This window comes from Lutjanus erythropterus, chromosome 21, assembly GCF_056507025.1.
Source record: "Lutjanus erythropterus isolate fLutEry1 chromosome 21, fLutEry1.hap2, whole genome shotgun sequence".
Classification (NCBI taxonomy): Eukaryota; Metazoa; Chordata; class Actinopteri; order Lutjaniformes; family Lutjanidae; genus Lutjanus; species Lutjanus erythropterus.
The window spans coordinates 16,082,759-16,099,563 of NC_139337.1; the positions used below are offsets into that span (position 1 = coordinate 16,082,759).

A 16,805-nucleotide genomic window follows, 5' to 3' on the forward strand; every position below is an offset into this window, starting at 1 on the left:
GGCGGGAGAAGGAAAGAGATGCAGGGAGGCTGAGAAAGAGCTGTGGATGTGCGCGTCTGTGCATGAGCGAGAGAGTGAGTGGGAGACAGGGCTTTGCATCATCAATCCTATGAACTCGGAGGCCCCTGGCTGGCTCACAGAGGTGTTTGTGTGTCTAAAACCCAGAATCATCCTGTCCGCTGCTTCCACTGTCTGAGAGAAAAAACTGTGAGAGATGCTACCTGCTTTTTCTCTGCCCACTCGTAAACCTCTCCTCTGTTTTTGGCATTGCAATATGGGCATCTTCATTTTTGCATAATAGGGGAGACTGGGGGCAAATGTAACGGGGGGAAATTGTAATGTGTTCAGTTCCTCCAATTAGAAACCAGTAAAAGGGAGCAGGATCATTTCACTTTAGTAGAAGTTTTCAACAAAAAAAATGAAAAGCTGATTTTTAGGTAAGAAAGTTTTTGGATGTAGAGTATTACATTCTTTTTATCTCTACAGTCAAATCAAACAAGCTGAGAACACTCAAATTTTCAAGGTAATTTACTGCAATAGATTTTTAAGTTTTGAAAAAGTTTTTATCAAATAATAATGCCACTAACCATTGTTGCATTTGCCTCCACCAACACTCTTGACTGTTTGAATTAAATTTAATTTAGTAGTCTTGTCCTTGCTATTGAAAATATATCAATGGTGTTAACGTTAAGTTCACATAACTATGTTTCTTATATCAAAAGATGACAAGTGTATAACAAGTAGGCTATGGTTTATGATGGAAAATGTAAAAAATGTTTCATTTGCCCCAGGTCTCCCCTCTTTATATGTAGTGTTTCTAACCAGGTGTACTTACACAGACCCCTGTTTTCATCCAGTGAATTTTTATGCACCCTTTAAACCCAAAAGCCCACCAGCACTTGCACAAAACACACATACATACTGCTCAATTTCCTCTGCAGCGCATGGGAATAAAGGTCCATTGTGTAGGTGTGCGCGGTGAGGTGAGCGCTCTAGTCTAGTCAGCACAACATGGCTTCTCCGAGCTGCTGGATAGCCCTACTGCTGAGCGCTGCAAGTACAGTACATCTCAATTTGTTCTGGGAGGGATCAAATTCTACTGCCTTGCAAATCTTACCAAGCAGCAGGCGAAGCACACAATGAATAAATGGAGAACTGTAGGAAATATAATAGAGCCGTGTTTGAACTACTAGAATCCAATCGAAGCCTGGGTATCTATATCTATAAACTATCTGTGGGGAGTCTGGCCAAGCTGGATGGGAAATAAATCAATGAGATTCAGGATAATTACAGGCTGCATATCAAGCAAGAATTGTTTATCATATTCGCATCTCTTTGTAGATGAAAGGGATGTGCTCTGTAAACACTGTATACTGTATAGATGAATAGTAAAAAAAAAACATCACTGTCTTCTCCATCCAAGATGACGGTTCATACAAATCTGAAGCCTTATTAATAATCACAGACTCCTGATGGATGTTATTAATATTTCATTCAGAAGGCAGAAAAGAATAAAGTCCTTAAAGGCCCAGAGAAAGTTGAAGAGCAGAGGTTGAGAAAGGACAACTCCATCCTAATTACTGTCATCACTCACTCCTACCACTAATGTATCTGATAGTCTTTCCAAGAAAAAAAAAAAAAAACCTCATCACTAATAAACGATATCACAAACCTGAGGAGGGTTTTCAATAAGAAAGAAAGGCAATTTCTTGCTGATATTTTATATTTTCTGCTTTGCGATGTGGTCAGAGGTTAAATTAATCACAATTTGTTTGTAGAAAAGAAAGGGTATGTTGACACACCAGCTGAGTTATATTTACTGATTAATATTCATGTAAGTAGGTAAGCTGTCTTTGATTTATTGTGGGCAGTTTAATCTCGAAGAGTTTTTGTATTATTTTCATGCAACCAAATGCTAGGCTACTCACTTTTAACAAGATCAAAAGAGATCATATTGCAGTGCATAGTGCATATTGAAGACCCTTTTACAAGCTTCTGAAATGCATCGGCAGGAAACATTAAAAGTCACGTAAAGAAGGAGATTTCCACCAGCTTTTTGCTTTAATGTTAGCATTAAGTTGCACTAGATAGCTATAGCTGTTAAAGTCCAGTCTTCTGCTAGAAATGGAAAGCCTGCTGTTGTTCACTTTTGTGTGAAATCTAGGACACACTGTTTCAAAAATGCCTGTGAATTTTAAGAGGTAAACCTGCTATGGTTAACATTAAACTGCATTACGTATCATGCTAGAATGGAAAGCTTGACAGGCGCGGCAGCAGTAAGTAGGGAGGACGGGGCTAAGCGAACAATAAGTTTTGAGTGTTGAATACAAAACTGAATATTGAATATTGAAACCCAGTGTCCAGTGTTACTTTGCAGATTTTTCTTTTTCTCCCCCCCACTTACTTCCTGAGACACCATGCTGTAGATCAATAGCTCATCACAAGGCCCATTAGCAGAGAGGATGAATCTAATGGGGTGGTAAGATGAGAAAGAGTTGGTTTAATCCAGACCTGTAAAGCCTGATTCTAATTGTTAGTTGTAAAGAAGTAGAGAAGGATGGGTTAGCGGCTGTTTTTGAAACAGGGTACAAATTAACACTGATTAATCCTCTCAACAGCTTTTGTGATTAACTTTAAATTCACATATGTTCTTGTCAATGTGCCGAATTGGAAATAAAAGGATAGCTGTTAGCCAGAAGTTTTTTATTTTTGATCAAGACAGAACTAGACTCCTATCTTTGTGATATTAGTGTTTCATTTTGTTGTATGAAGCTGGTAATCAATCTTCCGGGGAGTAAATGTGTGTTTTTTTAGTTATGTTTAACTCTCACTTATAAGAGCCATTAATACCAGAGTTTTACAAAACATGGTGATTGCTTTCCTGGACCCTGTAATGATCGTGAAGTAAAACAGGTGCCCAGTCATTACACTTCCTCATTTGCCATTGTTTTCTAGTTAAAGGTAATCAATTTTCTTATGAGCATGAATCCCTTAAGTGTTTCGCTGCAATGTTGAGTACTTTCATTAATCAAACAGACAAACCATACCTTGGAGGGATGCTCGGTCCTCCGTTGTAAATTCTGAAAACGGCAGTAAAAACAAAAATCTTCCCAATGTGTAAAAATGAAAGATGTTACAGCAACAGAAGAGGCAATAATAAGAGTAACTCCCTCTGTCTTGTTTTCTCTCTCACCTAAATCCATCTCCACCGCCACTGTCGACGTTTCCCTTTCTCTAACTTTCTTTTCTCTCTCATCTCCTCCCTTCCTGTGGCTCATGAAGGGCTTCATTTGTCATCCAGCAGGTGATGAGTGCAATGTTTTTCACCCTGACCTCTACTCTGTCACTAATGAGATATCAGCTATGCTGCTTCATGCTCACAAAACCAAGACTGAGGCCCGGGTCAAATGATATTTGAAAACACTTTTCCAGTTTGTTTAAGCCTTCTTAGGCACCAGATGTGATGGATTTTCCACATGGGAGACCATAATGAACGGCAAACATTTAAGGCTGTCACCCAGACAATAAAGCACATGAAGTGAAATTAGTTTGCATGTCTGTAATTGACAACTTACCTGCTGAAAGTGAATATGAGTAAAGCTGCTGGGCCTGATAACATCCCTGACTGTGGACTAAAAACATGTTCCAATCAGCTGGTTGATGTTTTTTCCGGATATTTTTAACATATCAATGTCACAGGAGAGTGTTCCCATCTGCTTCAAGACAGCCACCATCGCCCCTTGTGTCTAAAAGGTCTGCAGTGTCTAATCCACAGATTGCTTTGCCAGTTAATGAACAAAACATTAATGATAACAATGTTATTTATTAGATAAAATGATCAAACATTAAAAGGCCCATGACTCATTAACTTATTAACTAAATTTACTTGGTGCAAGGCTTGACAGATAAATCAAATATTTTACTGCATCTAATAACTTTCTTAGTTATAAATGGTTTGGTAACATCTGAAAGAGTTTGTACAACATTAAACATAGCTGGAATCTCTTTCATCATACAATCACAGAAATGTTGAAATGATTCATATGTTTAAACTGCTTCTAAAAGGGACAGAATGAATAGCATGTTTAAGCTTTTTTGTGTGAAAATACACATGTATGGGATCAGAATTATCACGTTTTCTGTGTGACTTTTGCGCCTCTTCAGTGAATAGTTGTGTACACCTGTGTAAGTGACGCAACTCACGTGACATTAAAAATGTGGTTAACATTGAAAAATTTACATTCAGGCATAAAAACTATTAGTGTACGTTTGGGCAACAAAAATACTTGGTTAGTTTTAGAAAAGATTGGTTGGGTGGTTGGGTAAAAAGAAGTAAGCTACATAAATGTGCTAAAACTGACATTACTCGCGTGATGGAAGTCGAGTACATAATGAAACTTAAGTAACTCAAAATGTTTTGACAAGTCATCCACAATGACTCAAACCCCAGACTTGTGAAAAGTCCTGCATCAGGGGCCAGATTTTCAGAGTTTCACTGGTCTAAAGTTTAAATGTCTCCCACCCTGTGGCACTCATGCCCTAGCCAACCTGGACCTTCACCATTTTGCATTCAGAACCAACAGGTCCACAGAGGACGCCATCTTCACTGCCTCCACACAGTCTTCACTAACCTTGAGGAAACCAACACCCGCATCAGAATGCTGTCTGTTGATTTTAGCTCAGGATTCAACACAATCTCCCCAATGAAACTGAGTGCCAAACTCTGCTACTGAATATCGAACTTCCCAACAAACAGACCCCAGACAGCCTGGATTGGTGGTCTCACCTCCTCCACTCTGGTACTCAACACCGGAGTCCCCCAGAGCCATGTGCTCAGCCCCCCTCCTGTTCACACTGTACACCCATGGCTGCAACCCCCGACACTAAGAAACTCTGTTTTGAAGTTTGCAGAGGTGAGGTGCCTGTGCAGAACCCAAAGGATACTAAAACACAATTACCACCCAGCCACAGCCTGTTTACCCTGCTGCCGTGGCATTTTTTATCTGCAAGCTGTGAGACTTAGGTTCATCCCCCTCACTCCATGAAAATTTATAGTTTTTTATTTGCTCTGTGCTATTATTTTGTGTGCAGCGTGCAAACTTATGATGTAAAAGTACTTAAATTTCTAGCCACGTGTTGAGCCAAACAGGTTATATGTAAGTATCTGGGCAAACGCTGCCTGATTCAGGTTTGGCAGCACCAGAACAACAGCATTACACACATATGAGAGTTTGGGATTCATGAAACAGCAGCTACATCAGTCTGAGAACATGCATCATCAATCTACCACCTACGCTGATCACACATCTCTCACACCTCTCCTGTCCCCCGCCATCAGTGTCTGGAAATCTGTAAGTCAAAGAACCTTCATAGAGCCTGCACAGTCAGACGTCTTCTTCTAGCGCCATGACAGGCATGATGTCTTTTGTTAAAATTCTTTTCTAACCTGCCACCGTCATTCTTTGTGGTTTTAGTCATTCGCTCTGCGCTTGACCGGTCAAAGCAAAAAGCAAAGCAGCAGGATAGCAGATGCTGTAATGGAATGAAAAATGAATAGCAGCGCCTTGGGGAAATTAAAAAGCACCTCTTACACTTTTTAGTGTTGGGACATTAGGTGTTGGTGGGACCTGAGCTTGAACTTTTAAACATTCAAAGACTTTCTAATAATGAAGAAGTCTTCCAATAAGACTACAGGCACATTTAAACCAACAAGGCCTTCACTGTCCTTTTATAGATCATGCATAAAACCATTTTTTACCAGCACAAAGAAACTCATAAATACCTGAAAAAATAAAGTAGATCAATGATAGGGGGATTTGGGAAAATATAGGATGAAATCTAACCTCTAAAAAGACTGAACCAGGAATGTACAGAGGGATTTTATTACTTATGAACATCGTAGACATCTTTAGGGCTGAAATCAAATCTTCACTGAAACAGGAAATACATGTTTATGCCAAGAATGTCATAAAAACATCAGTCAAATCTCACGTGTCTGCAGTGGTGGAAAATGACTAAATACATTACTTACTAAACCTAAGTGCACTTATGAGATATTTGTACTTGAGTAGTTCCATTTTCTGCCATTCTAGACTTCCACTACACGAGATTTCAAAAGGAGACACAAGAAGTGCTTTTTACTTCACTATATTTACGCCACACCTATTAGGTTACTGGTTACTTTGTACATTGTGTGTGTGTGTGTGTGTGTGTGTGTGTGTGTGTGTGTGTGTGTGTGTGTGTGTGTGTGTGTGTGTGTGTGTCTACACCTGTACTTTTACTTAAATCTTTAATATCTTCCCTAAGTTTTTTTTTTCATATCACATTTTGAATCGGTAGGAACTTGACAGAAAACAGTTGCTTATTTATACCTGCAGCTGCAGGACTGGATACCCAACTCAGTACTTTTAAGGATGCCGACTGAATAACGATGGTTCTACCAAATAACGATTAATGTTAAATCTGTCAGTGCCAAATTAAATGACAGCACCTGACAGCGCACCTGGGTGAAGTTACCTAACATAATCATTTGAAGATTTGAAGTTGTGTTTGAGTCTACCTGTTTAAATTAGGTCAAATATTCAGTCTTTTTTTGAGGACTAACTTTTGACTGACATTTAAGAGTTGTATGAAGTCAAGACCTTTGACCACTGTCATACTAAAATACATTTTGTATATTTTCATGGCAGACAGTGTTAAATCTTTATTAAAGACGGCACTGCTGTATAGGAATAATGTTCTGTATATATGCTGGAATTCAAAGGTCAGCTATGATAAAATAAGTGATATTTAGGGAGGAGTTGGTTCTGGTTAGCTGACTGCTGGAAGTATCAAATAACATCACATTTACAGGCTCAAATAAACAAAGAGCATGAAGTATGTAATCAGCTATTTTTCACCACTGGCAGTAAGCAGGATTTAGTTACAGCCGAGCGCACTAAGTATACAATAAGCTTTGTTTAGACAAGAGCTGGCTGGGCTGTCTTACATATTTCCAGACCTTGACCCGAGACTTGCGTTTACAGGCTTTACTGTCAACTTGTGATTTTTGGGCCTGAAACTGTTGGCTCTGCCTCGTAACAGCTCTGGAAAGATGAAAACAGTCTTCATCTCATGTCGGTTACTGTGTAAAGGAATAATTTTATATTTTGGGAGATGCTTATTAGCTTTCTCGGTTAGGTCTCTCTTCTAAAAGTGATTTTCAATCTCAATGGGACATAAAGCTAAAATTTAAAAACAAATGTTCCAAGAACGTTCTGGTATAAAGGACGCTGCCTCGTATCATTCCCTGAAATTTCCCAAATGGTAAGGGAGTTCGGTTCGGGGGAAGTTATGTCAAGTACATTCAGGAAACATTCAGGACGTTCTAGGAATGTTTAGGAGACTGTTACAAAGCACGTTCCTTCCAGGTCTCTACTCTCTACACTATGTTCCAAAAACGTTTGCAGAATCTTTAGTTAGGAGAACCTTTAGGGGATCGACCTATAATGCTTGGGGATTTTCTCTACAGAAATATTAATTTTCATATCATCTTTCTTCACCAACACTTTCATTCTATAATGTAACTGTTATCTTACTGTGATGGATTGAATGGCAAAGATACAGATGTAGAGTATTCTGTTATTTAAAAAGATATTGTAATGAGTCTGACAGGGAACCAAATTGGAAAGTTCTGTTTATGTCCCAAATGTCCTCTCTGTAAAGATCCAATGTGACCATAAAATAACCAATATACTGAGGACTATGGGGAACTGCAGAACTTTCATAACATAAAAGCAAATATGTTAGGAGAGTCCAAAATGTCCTGTAAAGTTTTTGGGAGTCCATCAACTTTAGACAACTAAAGGGAATGTTACACAAGAAAGCCAATAGCTATACTTCCCAAAGTGTCACATTATTTGTTTAAATTTTATTTTGATTTGTTTTGTATTAGATACATTCTGTTCATCCTAAACTAGTCGACTATGTAATTTTTAGATTTAATCTGCAAATGTGATTTATTATCTTTAAAATATTTGTAAAATTATTCTATGACTTCAGCCAGCTCACCTTCAAGTTTTAAAATTTTTAAATTTTTAAATGGACTGCAGAAACAGAGGAGTGTCCAGAATTTTTTGACTGGGGTGGCTCCTAGTATGGTACTGTGCGTGTTACCCCTGCATAAGTCAGACACGATTCACTGATTTACAGTTTCACATATCTACTTTAATAACTACTAACATTACAGTACCTTTCCATAGTATCTATACATTATATCTTTTAATATTTATTTAAAAAATAAATAATCCTACCATCACAACACAAGAGAGTGGCATTATATATAATACAAAGCTTCAATACTTTATTCTTTAAGCCCTAAAAACAAAATTGTTCCTCTGTTGTACCTCTGTGGCTGTGAAACCCCTAAATTCATTCTCAGCAGTTTTTGTGCATGTTTCTTTTATGAGTAGCATAAAGGGAACTACAGCTAATATCCATTATACAACCCTGTGTTATTATGGATACTATAGAACTGCATGCGACAAGTTTTACAATACAACTCTGACACATAAAACAGATTCTGTTCTTTCCACAGCTGGTGAGATTAAACTAGTTCACCAATTGTTTTTTTTTTTTATTATCACTGAGTCTGTTGACATGACATGTTCTCTGCTGAACACCTGTTACATTTCTATCCAGGGCTTAGACAACATCATACTGGTTGTATATAAGGGGAAGTGTGCTGCCCAGATAACATTCAGTCATTTCTCAAACGTGTTCAGAATGTGGTTCAGATAGTGCTGCTGTTCTTCCTGTCATCAGGGATGGCTCAAACGCCTGATCCATCCATTGCTACTATATGGAATGAATTAAATACGCGGAAAGACATGGTGCATGACCCGGGGACCGTGGTGGTGGAGCAGAGGCGAGAGCTGAGAGGGTCTGCAGACCGGAGTGAGAGACGCCGAGGTTCAGGCGGAGGAGGAGAGGACTGAAGATTTGCTCCTGACAAGTGTACAGGGGAACATGTCAAAGAAGGTGGAGGAAGAAAGAGCAGAGCCGGTGGCCACCAAAAACAAGACGGCTGGAATGGAGAAGGAAAACACAGCTATGCTGAGCTGAAACCTCAAACAATTCAAGTCTTTTTAAAAAATTCATCGTGTTTAAATAAAGAAATGCCTCTGGTAGAACTGCCAACAACTGACAGACAAACAAAATGTAGCAAGGGTCCTGAATTAAGACACTGTTTTTTGAGCTGCGCTTTATTTATTTTTTATTTTTTATGTACACTAATAAGGCATAACAAGCTGTATTTTGTATTAAATTAAACAAAAGCTAGAAATAATATGTTCTTTGACCCTTGTTAGACTTTATCAGAGGGTGATTAGGAGCACATTACGAGAGAACTGTACTGTAAACTAAAGTGAAATCACACCTTCCTTGGCGGGTCCCATTCAGTAAGCATAGTAGAAAAGACCAATTTGATCAGTGATTTACTTGGTAAATCTGGGGAAATAGCAGACATAGTTCAATTTATGGGGTAGCTAAGGAGAGCTTGGCTCTCCTGAAAGTTTACTTTGAGACATTTAGCTCTGAAACATTGTTCATCAGTGTTACAGATTATATTTTCTTTTCTTATATTTTCTTTTTGCAGTAACCCCGTATGCATGTGAATGGGACACATTTTATGGTATAATATTATATCTAATAAAGAACATACTGTTTCTAGTTTTTGTCTAATTTCATACAAAGTAAAGATTGCCAAGTGTTATTAGTGTACTGCAAAATAAAGTGTGACTCTTCAATCTTTAACAATGCATTATTGTGTAAAATCTCATGAAATGATGCATAACAACCATGGTATGGTCTTATATGTTAAAATATGATCACCAGCTAAAAAGCAAATGGATAACTCTTTGACTGGTGTTAAATGTTATATTTTAAAAGTATGTGAACAATCACTATCTAAAGTAGAAGTATATAAGTGAGGTTGAGGGAAACTGGGTACATCTCACACACTCTACCACAAACATTAGAGGCAGATGGTTCATAACAGCACTGAAGAATTGCGTAGTCTTTTGAGGCTGGCAATAAATGGGATCCTGACTTATGGACACAGAATAATATCCTCACTGATTCACAGGCATATGGGCACATTTCCTGCTTGGTAACTGTCAGCTCTGCACTGAAATACAAGTCATTTGGATGCAAAAGCTTCCACAAAGTCAGTCTTTTGGTTATTTGTAGTTTGTTTTAAAGGCAACCATTTGTATGACTTCCATCACTGGATAAATGCCACAAATTAATTCTGCTCAAGGCTATGCTTTGAATATTTTCATTATGATGGTATTTACAATAGCTTGGGTATTGTTGCATATGTTGATCAGATCTGTTGAATGTATATTAGCAGAATTATGAGTTTCTCCTCTTTATAATTCTAGTGCTATCAGCAGAACTGTCAGGTGTTGGACAGAGAGTGGCAGCCAGTGAGAAAGGCCTGGACAATCAGAGCAGAGAAGTGGCCACTCGGAGAGGAGTGCTAAGTACAACTGAGACTCAAGTGCTACTCCACCAGATAATGGTAGAGGACCTGCAGAAAGTAAAAAACAGGCTGGAAACTGAAAATTATTCTATTTTTTGATTGGACCTAACACAAATATGTCAGTGTGTCTTGGGTCTGAATGATGAGTGAGGCGTGAAGTTTTGAATTAGGCTGCCTCCCGAAGTCCCACCACTTTTCTCTGTGCTCCAACAGTTGAGCAACGCTGGAACAGTTAACAGAAAAAGAGAAAGTTGGCCAAGGTTTTGCCGGGTACCAAGCATAGAGAAAAAATTATAAACAAAAATAAATATGATTATAAAATAACATCTGATATTTTTATGACACATATTTCTTAATTAGTGGCATAAATGGGAGCTGAAATTTTGAATTATAATTTCAATTAAACAATAAAACTTAAGGCCTTCACACATAAAGAGGGAGTAGCACAGGTTGCAGAAGTATTCAACCTAATTTTGTCCTTCAAAATAGATGAATGAGGGATTCATTTTACTTTTTATTTTCCTCTTAGAAAACATGGTCATAAATTCTATGACTAGGTCTACTACTACTACTTCTATGTACTGCATTTATATTGGTTACAAATAAAACTTTTCCTTGGCTTGCTTTTCTGTCTGTACACTTGGAGCAAAAAACCAGATTAAATGCTGTGCATCTCAGAATGACAGTCAGTGAAAAAGAAGCAAGGGAGGAGAAGATGGAAGTGGTGCAGCCCTGAACAGCACCATGACTGAACTGCAGCTCCAAAACAATGACATAGAGCAACTGCAGAAGGAGAGTGCGGGTAACATAGACAAATGACTCAAAGTTAAAAGGTCATATATCACTTTCTGTAAAGCCTGAGTCAGTCGCCTAAGATAAAAGTACCTATTAATGTCTGTGCCATAGTATTTAAAGACCATTTTTAAACCTAATTTATAAAACAGTAGGTTTTCCATTTTACTCAAAGGATACAGAATACTTAGGCTCAGCATCACACACAAGACAGATGTAAGGCAGATATAAACTCAGCTCTCAATTACTTTGTTTCCACTTGCTTGCTGCAGTACCAATACTATAAAGAAATGCTATCAGCGCACACAGAAATGATACTTCCAAGTATTGATCACTATTTATCCCCAAGCTATCAAAGTGGCCTGCAATCCGCCGTCCAGACTGTTGTGACTTTTTTTCTGGGTGGGAGTAGCTCCTCGTTTTCAATTGTGCATTGCATCGTGTGACCATAGCGTCCATCAATACCCACCTAAAAAAAAACAAGCAGTTTTACTCAACATGCTGACATTTGTAATTATTCTTCACTTTGTCATTTTTTTTTCAGTGTGAATGTACCACATATACAAAATATCTGAATAACAATATATTGAGATGCAGCCACTGAAGCACCTAATTCAGGCAGACAACTTGAGATTGCTTCCACTGTGGCATGACATCCTCTTTTCATTGCAACATATATCTAATTCACCCTGTGGTAATGGTGGTGTACTAATGTGAAAAAAAATGACACTATAAAGTCTTTTGTGGCTCTAGAGGGAGCGGTGTGAAATCTGATCAACTGCCTCGAGTGATGTCACTTGAGTCAGTGTGTTTTGGGTCACAGGACAACAAGTTTGAAAATGAAAAGCGTTAGAAAGTCTTGAGTGTGCCAGACCTGATTGAGGCTAGTGGCTAAAGGCTACTAGCATTACACACCTGACTCTCCAGAGCTGCATTGTGGGTATTGTATTGCAGGTTCCGACAAGGAATAAGAATTCATGAACAAAACAGATCTCTGGTTCTGCTCTATTGATTTTGATCCTTTTTTTAAACTGCCCACCATCAGTTTGACAATGTTATCAGTATTCTTTTAAGAAGACAGTGCTCTGCTCACTCTTTTGTTATACTATACCATCACCTGAAATCTATGTTACTGTAACTGCTGCTATTCAAATGCCCTACTTCCCCTGCAGCTTCTGCCTGAAGCCACTGAGTCTTTGTTACTTTACTGGGGAAATTATCATTGTCACTCTCCAATCCACGTGGTGCTGAGATTGGTAAATCCTATTGGGGAATGACAAGATCCAAAAAATCACCTCTGTACATATTCAGCATTGACACAGTCCATTAAAGATGGGGTGTGGTATCCAGTACAGCAGATATCTCCTCACGGCCCTCTAGCTCCTCGCTCTGTGTGCATGCTGAAAAAATATCCAGTGTTTCTGTACAGCGCAGGCTTTGTAAAACAAAAAGTGGCTCAGACCGAGACACACAACATTATCTAAGCTGATCAGCAACAGGTTGAGTTTATGACTCTGCACAGGACAAGGGGAACAGGACAGGAAGTGAAAGTGATGGTAAAAGACTGAAGGAAGACTTTCTTGGCTGTTGACTTCAAATGTAAAAAAAAAAAAAATCTTCAGAATCGCTGTCCCAACCTATACATTTTCTAACCTCAAGGCCTTTTCATCTGTTAATAAAAAAAGCAGATGGCACAGTATGTACGGACATAATAATTGATCAAATAATCACATTTTTATTACTAATTTACTCACTCATAAAACATTATTTTACAGGCAAGATTGCTTTTTCTGTGGGCTTCACCAGTCAGGTGCGACTGTCCAACACAGACACACAGCTAAAGTACAACAGAATCTTTACCAAAATATTAATAAATATGTTAAAAATATTCATCTCTTTTTAGTTGTTATTAAGGTTCATTCATCGCACCAGTCAGAGTAGCCTACTTCTTCAGATTCATGGCTTTTGACAGCCTCAGTGGGAATCACTTTGGCCTTCAGCTTTTACCACAATAACCAGAAAACAATGACAAACTGCAAATACAACAACAATGAAGACTATCTGTACCTGTCCAATGCCTGAACTCTTCAGCTGAATGAGAGAGATTTGGTGTACATCCAGTTTCCCTCTGGGTTTTGTCTTAATGATGATGAAAATACTAACAACACTTTCAGTGGCTTCTTACTTTTCAGTATGTGATGGTTATGACATTGTGCTGTGTGTTTATGATGACCCAAGACACAATAAATACTCACTGATGAGCTATTGACTCCTGAAGTATTTAACTGTCTGATGTAAACATTTTTTGATATTTCATTCTGGCAAAAAAAAAAAAAAAAAAAAACTAAACTAAAAAGGCCAAGCTCTGAGCTAAATTACCTGCAATTAAGACTTAATCTGAGCTGTATGAACTACAAGTCAATTTAAAGACGGATTGTTTTGTTGTTCTTATTTACAAAGATAATTGGACAACAAAATTGATTGCTTTGTTTGGATTAAATCAGTCTTTAATTACCTTTATGCACTCATCTCAAGATGAAAAGCACCTTTAGACACAGTTGAGCGAAGATGCACTCATTGAGGTAATACTTTTATACTGAGTGTGTGTGCAAGTGATAGTAAACATGCTAGCAGGAAGCTACACATTTTCAGAAATTTGGGGAATTTGCCTGACTAAAGATTTTATAATATATAATTTAATTCATTGCAAAGTAAAATTTAAATATATCCATAGGATATATGCATTTGCTATGTACAAACAGGCCTAACTCACATGGTAAAGGAAAATGTTTTAAAATAATGAAATGTAATAAATATAGAATAAAGCAAGGTGCAAATGAGCCTATAAATTCAAATTTTGAGTTCCAGGTTCATTTAGACAATATACCATATACAAAGTCAAGTCAGAGTGATTAAAACAATAATAATAAAAATAATAATAAAAAAACCCCCACTAAAAGTCAACAGCCAAGTTAGCTAACAAGCAACCTGTACTATGTACTTCATTGCTAGCAAGCTGAATAATAAGGTGAGCATGCTAACAAGCTCATAATGACAATGCTATCATGCTGATGTTTAGCAGGTACAGTGTTCACTATATTTACTATCATAGTTTGGCATCCAATCATGCTAGCATTTGCTAATCATAATCACAAAGTACAGCTAGGGGTGATGGGAATGTAGTTTTGCAGGAATTTGGTCACAAACAAAAGAATTGAAAACTTGATTTTTCACTTGATGGTGCTAGATGGATGAAAGTACATTTACTCAAATACTGTACTGAAGTATTTAATTTTGATATACTGGCACTTTACTTGAATATTTTCATTTTTATGCACCAGTATACTTCTAATCTGTTACCTTTCAGAGAGAAATATTTTACTTTATAATGCACTACATTTATTTAACAGATAAAGGATACCCACAAACTTTATGATCTGTTTATGAAATATAAAGCAATACAACATAATTACTACACACAGCCCTTTTGCCATTGTGGTGTTCCAGGGGGCCACCAAAACCTGGCAACTGGTTCCATGTTTGTACCCTATACTGCCCTTTTGTGTATGAATAGTGTAGCTGTTTTGAGTATTTTAGGATTGATGTGTATTGGCTGAATTGTCACATAATATTTACCGCCATGCCAGCTGCTGATTAAAGCTTTATGAGTCCCATGAGGCAAATTTTTGTGCCAACTTATCTAATAGTTGTTTAGATATTCCAGTCTGGACCAAAGTGACGGATGGACTGAGACACAGGGACAGACATTGCCATCCTTTGAGCCATGCCACAAGCACGGCTGATAATAAACGAAAATGCAGGGAATGATGGGTACTGTGTGAAAAGTGCAGTATAACCAATAAAAACAAGTGCACAAAAAGGTACATTTATGTGGCCATGTTACTAGAAAACAGCTGTATAGCGAGGTTAATCGGTGTCACTGTGTTACAAATGTTCCGGATAGATTTTAAAAATAGCTTCTTGTTGGGACCTTCATATGTCAACAGAAAAACACACATAATTGCATCAAGCATAATTCACTCTCATCGCAGATGGCAGTAATAACACTCTTCACTTCAGATGACAAATGATCAGGAATGTATAATAAATGATCATTATAGCTCTGTTTTCAGACGTCTGTAATCATTTCAGTCAGCACGCTAATTAAATCCGACTGCAGTGCTGTAGAGTTGCAGAGTTGGTTCATTGGACACCAGTATTTGCCACTGACATTGCACTTTGACAGACACCTTTCTGCTATTGATGAGACCTGCTGTACCCACCACCACAGCAGTCATCAATAGCCCTTGTGAGCGAATCCAGTGCTGACAGAGCCCTTCTGTTCTCAAAGGTCTCCCCCTGCACAGATACTGAGGAAGCAGAGCAGCGCCAGAGCAGCTGGGCACGCTGAGGAGAATCAGGGCTTGTGGGGAAGCTGGCACAGAAAGATGGAGAAGACATAGTGGGTAATTGGAGCGCGGCGATATCCGCCATCTTGGCTCGTTACCTAAATAACAGCTTTGATTGAGGTGAATAGGCCCATAAAGGGTTGTGGTGGAGCTGATAAGCTTCAGTGTGGCTTGGCTGGTGTTGCGAGGCTCTTGGCATCCATGAGGACTTTTTGGCTTCCTGCAGCTGAGACCTGGAGCGGTGGGACGAGCACCTGGGATTCCAGATGTCTTGGGGTGGAATCTATGGTGGCATCCCTCAACTGGCATTAGTGCCTACGGTGACATTCATCCTTCAGTCTGGCATGACGGAAGCGGCAGCGTCGAGCCAGCTGCCTATCTACACACACATATCTGTCTGAGTGAGCGCTGCTGGAAGATGTGCTTCCATCTGTCTGAGATGAAGAAAAAGCAGAGTTTGTGCAGGGCTGCTGAGCAACACTGTAAAAATATATTTTTTCTTTTAACCTAAAGAAGTCCAGACTGACTTAAAACTTTAAGTTGACTGAATTTAAAAAGACAAGTTAAGGTCATTCTCTAATGATTCAAAACAAATAAACTTTTCCAATTATATTATATGTATTTAGGAAGCAACAACTGTTCATTACATTACAATTTCATACATTAAAAACAAATTTGATTTAACATTTTCTCAGTTTGAAAAGTCAATTCTTCATTCCAGTTGCAGCTGCTCCTGTTGGAGCTACTTTGTTCCAAGTTTGGCACAACGGCACTATATGAAACTGCTCCAAGTGAATTTATTGAGTTTTAAGAGTAAGCTGTTAGGAACAGAATTAAATACAACCTTCATCACTTTCCCCAGTGTTTTCGTTCATGAAAACAAGCAATTAAACTAAGCAACTTTATCTTAAAGTTTATTAGAGACACACAACACGATTTCATCATATGAAATGCTTTCTTAAAACTATAAAAAAGAAGATATCAGAAGAGTCTCAAACAATGCATACTGGGAGGTCTGCTAATATGCTGATTATGTTTCTTTAGAAACTTAATTTAATGAGTTGATTAGACTCTGTACAGTA

At 38.1% G+C, this 16,805-nt stretch overlaps 1 pseudogene; it reads left to right on the forward strand.

The window, feature by feature from the left end:
• The first annotated feature begins 5,270 nt into the window (after positions 1 to 5,270).
• LOC146307466 (uncharacterized) lies at positions 5,271 to 13,941 on the forward strand (annotated as a pseudogene).
• Positions 13,942 to 16,805: the final 2,864 nt, after the last annotated feature.